Raw genomic sequence first — 6,166 nt, forward strand, 5'->3', positions numbered from 1 at the left:
ACGTGGCGGGAGGGGGAGGGGGAATCTAAGATGGCGAACCGCTCCCCCTTAAAGGAGCCGCCGCGTGGCCGCTGTGGCGCCTGGCGCGTGGCCTGCGGCCTGCGCGTGCGGTGCTGAGGGGCGGCTGCGAAGCCGCGCGTGTGCGCTGGGAAGGTTCGTCGGCCCGGAGTGGTCAGCGCTTTCCCTGTCCTCAGGGGTCCCGCCGAGCACAGCTAACAGGTAGCTGTTTCGATCATGAGGGAGAAAGAAACTCTGCTCAATGGCTGCCTCAGGAGCGGTGTGATGGCAGGACTCTGTGCCTTCGGGAGGCCGAAGGGTGTTGTCGGGCAGGAGTGCTGGGCGCAAGAGCTGAGGCGAGTCCACAAAAGAGCAGCCACCTGTGAGACATCTCATCCAAAATGACAGCAATGGGGATCTCGCTGGCTGGTTTGCCTTGCTGACCCGCTACCAGCAAAGGGTACAAAGGTGCACGGTATTGGACAGTGAGGAGATGTCCGGGTGCACTGATGAGTTTTAAGGGAGAAACTGCACCTGGATCCCGGTGACTGTGTTGTCTGTGCACCTGACATGGCAGGCAGGGAGAGCAAATGTTTAATGAGGAGAACATTTTACAATTTTACAATTAGGATGTTTGTCTAGCGGGAAGAAGGAGGGCTTCCAGTGAAGTAAAAGAGCATGGATCTTGTCGCACTGTGAGGAAAGTGCAAGTGTTGGTAACTTAAAACATTTTGGACACATCCAAAGAGGTTGGGATTTGCCAGTGAAGAACAAAGAACAAAGTAACTTAAGAAATTACCAGAAGACACGCAAGGTTTCCACAAGCTGCGCTTTCATTGAGACTGCACGTGAGCTCTGCGAGCGAGGGCAAGGTAACACCCATCCAGTATTTGCTACCCTCTTTATTCATAAGGTTCTCTTTAGCACGGCCAGGATCCTGCCCTTCATTGTGAAGGCCTCGGTTGCTATCTCACTGGTCAAACCAAACCCTTCCCCCCCCCTATTTCTTCTGGCATCATGGTATTTTCCTTCTTGATCTTTCTTTTACTTGCTTTCTCCTCTCTAATCCTCCACTTTTCCTAAAAATACCTGTCATTCATGAGCTGCTCTCTCCTGCTTGGTGAGGTCTGTCAATGGCTTCTCCTTGTTCATTTTCTAGCAGGTTTACTTCTATGGTGGAAACGAAACTACCCATGATATTGAGTGCCTTAGCATTTTAGGGATCAGTCTTGTAAAGGCAGACACGTAACAATCAATTATATTTCACTGTTCTGTTTCCATGGCAGCAAAGTTAGTTTTTTTTCCCCTCCTACCATTTAAGTTATATCCAGAACCAGTTCCTGGATACCGTGGAGATACTAAGTCTTTTTTCAGCCTTCTTTTCAAGTCCTTTTGTGCTCACAGATGAAATTTCCCAATCTTGCAAGCATTTATCAGACCATTTTCTGTCACTAAAAACTGATTTATATACTCAGAAGGTGTGCTCAAAGTTGGTTGCACTATTAATATGGTTTTGCATTGAATTTATGGCATCAAGGGTGTGATTGTGTCTTGCAATTTATGCTTTTTAATGTGCTGTTTGTGCTTTATATATTACAATTCTGTGACATACGGTATTTTCAAAAGCGTATATAGATTATACTATTAAAAACGCCATTAAGAGTTGATAGAACAAAGGCTTTCTAAGAGGAGTTTGATGGAAAAAGGATTATGATGATATTTAAAAACTCTTACAAAGGTTTTAGTACAACAATGCCGTTACGCAATTTCCATGTTGAACTTAACAAATGTAGCAACCTGCTCTGATTTTCTGTATTAATTTTCTCCCACAACACAGTACATATTTTGTTACAGATTCATGGGAACTGGCATTCAGTAAACACTCTTTGGTTTCTTTTTTGCATCTAGCTTTGATAACTGAGAATGATTAATAGGATGCAAGAAAGGGCAAGGGCTTCATGCTCGGGGAGGAGACGAGTGCTGTTACTTGAGGGCCTGTGGTTGCATTGCAGCTTTATACCTGGAGGGAGCAAAAGGGGCTCACTGGGAGGATGGCAAAGGGCAACGTGGGGAGAGGAGGAATGGAGAGACTGCAGGCAGTCTTTTGAATTGGCAGAGGGATTGTGTGGGCTGGACTCACGTTGCCTGAGATGGCAACATCAAGCACCAAGAAAGAGATAAATGCCACGTGTTCCTCTAAGCATGGCTCCTGAGGAAAAGTAAATATAGCAGTGCTTGGCATTCTTCTTTGCAGTGCTGTCTTTGCTGCTGTCATGCATGGAAAGCTAGCTGATAGTGGGTGCCAGTGGGGGGGTTTTGTCAGGGTTTTTGTCAGGCTCTTGTGCAGTGAAATGCTTTGGAGAACACATGCAGAACTTTTGGGTATCTCCAGTCTGTGTAACTTAAAATCCACAGGCTTGCTCTGGAACAAGGTATGGGCCTGTGCTGGCATCTCAAACCAAGCACAGCATGCCAGTCAAGTGACATTTATGGGAAAGGTGGGACGAGTAGTAAAATGCCATTAGAAATTGCTCGTCTTCCCTACAAGGGAATGTAGTCTGGAAATTCTAGTGCTCTGCCTGTGCAGGTAGAGGAGGGACAGCTTGCTGAGCTGAGGATAGGCAATGCAGTTCCCAGGAGAGCAGGGAGCAAGGCATGCTGGAAGCAGGTTGTAGCAAGTAGTTTGAAAACTGGCTGCAATTTCAGTAGCTGGACTGACTGAACTGGACAGAACTGAACAGCTTTGCTGCTTAGATCTTCTGCCCCTTTCTTGATGTGAACAAGTAGCCTGACTGCTGAGATGTGCTTTTGTCTTTCAATACAGTTTAAGCCTCTTTGAAATTCTTCAAAGAATGTTTATTCAGCATTTCACAACATTCAGCTTGTGGCTACCACCATAGCAATATTTTCAGAAATGTGTATCAGAAATGTGTACAGGGGTATCCTGCACTTCCAGTTCTTTAGAGAGTGAAAGGGTCAAAGACTAAGGTCAGGTGAGGGCAAGAATGGCCCAAAGTTCTCAAATACAGAATGCAAGCGTGCTAGCAAGATACTCACTGCATAATTTGTGAACTCGCAGAGGCTCAATCTGTAGCATTTAATCTAAGATGCCATTAAGGGCGCCGACCACGCAGGTTGGCTGGATGCCTAGGTAAGGTAAGTGGCTTGAGAATTTGTTTTGTAGACTTGGAAGTGCAGAGACAAGTGTGCAAGCAGATACAATTACGATGTAGTTCTCCTTTCAGCTTAATTATGACTGACTCAACTCTCCATTTTTTTATATAAACACTGGGAGTTAAATTCTGTGGGCATGGTGGACTTTGCGTTGATGCCATTGAATCTAGACTATTCTAAATCACTGACCTAGACAGGCCTGTAGACAATTCCACGGCAGTGATAATTTCCATTTGCAGGCATGCATTAGAAAAGTAAAAATGTATTCTTGCTTTTGGGAGAAACAGTATTGTAAATGTAATAGAAATGAGTTAACTCCATTTGAATGAATTAGGTAGTAAAGAAGAACCTCATGCTCTTCACCGGCTCCCGAAGAGGTAATTGTAAGCTTCTTCAATACTTTGAAGTGTGTAATAGCCTGGAAAGGTCCATGAACATTGAAGGATGCATAGTAAAAATGACTGATTACCTGAAAAACATTTTCTTAATCTTTTCATTTATCATTTCGAATAACAGTTAGCAAACAAGAGCATCCATTTGTCAGAGTGTTGTAAACCAGTGAATAGAGGTGGGAGCTGGGACTGTCAACATTAAGTAGGGAGGGCAGCAATGGTGAAATTCAGTCTTTCATGTGTTCTGGAGCAGGAGACATCTCTTACCACTTTGATTCCCACCGATCTGATCTTGTAGCTCCCAGGAATGCCAGTCATGACTTGCAATCCATTAATTTGCCTTCACTGGTAGTAAATGATCCCACAGGAGTCACTTCATGCATTTCTTCACTTTTTGGGACCTGTACACTGTAAGCTTTCAGGTAATGATCAAATGTTGGAAGCAAGGATGTCGAGGGAACTGGGAGCACCGTTCATGACTGAGAGAGGGGAAAAAAAAAAAGGTTGAGATTAGTTTCTTATCTTTTCTATCATCTCTCTATTATCTGACTTAACCTACATGAAAAACAATTTTCAGTAATGAAGACATATATACGCAAACATATATATACACACTGCATTTAAATACAATTTTCGTGAACTAACTATGTAATAATATATCCTTGTTCAAATACATTGAATGGCATGCAGGATGTTTGTATGCTCTAATCTGATTTATTCTAACGCACGTTTGATACCAGTCATTGTGGCATCATGGTTAGGTGTTTGCATGCTGGAGGGAGACCTTTCAGATTTGAGAAGCATCACAGAAAAACAGTTTGAAGCTAAAAGCCTGATTTTAGAATCTGAAGCAATTCTGCATATAGATCCAAAGGATTGATATAATAGTTCAAAGATACTAAAAAAATCCATTTAGAAACATGTCACTGCTATTGGCAGCTTCCCCAGAGGCACATTAACATTGTTTTTATTAAGAAGTAGGTGTAGGTTGGCCTTAAAGTCTACTCTGATGCTAGGGAGCAACTGAATCTGTGTAGTTCATCCATTTCATGCTGTGAGAAAAAGGGAGAAAACATGGCACTGTCCATTTTGTTCTTTGGAGTCTTTTACACCAAACTACAAATATCACCCTCTCCATTCTGTTCTTTGTGTAATAGCCTGTAAAGGTCCATGAACATTGAAGGATGTTCTCTGGAGTCTTTTACACTCTGTTCTTTGGAGTCTTTTACACCAAACTACAAATATCACCCTCTCCCTTCTCACTCCCCTGTCATTACATTTTCTGCGTGAGCTCTCTGCCAGCTCCTGTCGGCTCGTTTTTCAGGATCTATATCCTGGAGAATGGCATTAGTGTAACATTACTTTTCCTTTGGCAGCAGAGCCTGCTAACAAAGCCCTTCTGTCTCCACACCTGCAGGTGTACACTCCTGGCCCTGCACTGCCACACTCCCTGTCCAGCTGGGCCAATGCAACTATTTGAAAAGAGGGTGATGCTTTTTCATTCACAAACAGCTGGGCACTGCTGAAGAAGTGACTGGGGGATTCTTAAATGAGACCTGCCATTTACAGGAAAGGTTTGTGAAATCTCAGAGCATAGTTTGATGAGATTTCCCTTTCTGCAGCAATGTTGGCTTCAGCGGCCTTCTGCTGGCTTCTCCATTCTCCCTAACCCTTCTTCACATGGCAATAACAAAGGCACCGGTATAAGTATTTGTGTAACCACGGAGACCAAGAGGAGGGAGCAGATTATGGTAAAAAAATAACTCGAGGCGGGGGGGGAGCTGTATTTTTCACCTGGATTTCTCCCCAATCTGTTCACTGGATGGTTCCCAAGAGAATGTGCACCAACCCACCTGTCAGGGCCACGCATAGGCAGAAATGAACAGGGGGTAAGTGCAGGTCTCATATGCTTTCAGCAGAAGTGCTCCTTAGACTTCACCCTCTAAGAATCTGGAATGTGTTTCACCTTACCTGATATTCACCAGCTTCTGTCTGGTCTTGACTGGCAATGGAAACTACCTCCCCAGGTTGCTTCTATAATCAATGGAAAGCGAAAGGGTGGTTCATCCCGTCCTAAAGAAGGTGTTTAAGATAAAGTGGATCACATCCTGGAGAGACATCTCTCATTCTGTTAAATGTGGAGGACCCTAAATGAGCAGCTTAGGTGTTTGGGTAGATGACCTCTCTTGAATCTAAACTCTTACGGTTCCCTGCAGCTCTCAGCCAAAGGTGTGCATGATTTCCTACAGATTGCCGGTGCAGTTATTGCTATTAACTAAAGCCAGGTGTCTCTCAAAAATGATGAAAGACATGCAGTCTTTCAAACCATTTCCACTAGTATGAATTTAACATGCTGTAAACAGATACTATATAAACCATCATTGCTTGCTGTTTGTTTTGTGTTCAAAATTCAGCTGTTAAGGTCATCCTCTGTAAGCTTTTGCGCTCTTTGCACTGTGCCATGTCTGTTCCTTGCACATATTCTGTATGTCCGTATTGCCTTTTCCCTTTTACAGCATCCACTTCAAGCCAGTTCACAACTCTCTCACCCTAGCTATTTATGTTTGTGTTTTACCAACTATGAAACTGTTTCACAAAGAAAA

Source organism: Phaethon aethereus, assembly GCF_964289735.1.
Source record: "Phaethon aethereus genome assembly, chromosome: 12".
Classification (NCBI taxonomy): domain Eukaryota; kingdom Metazoa; phylum Chordata; class Aves; order Phaethontiformes; family Phaethontidae; genus Phaethon; species Phaethon aethereus.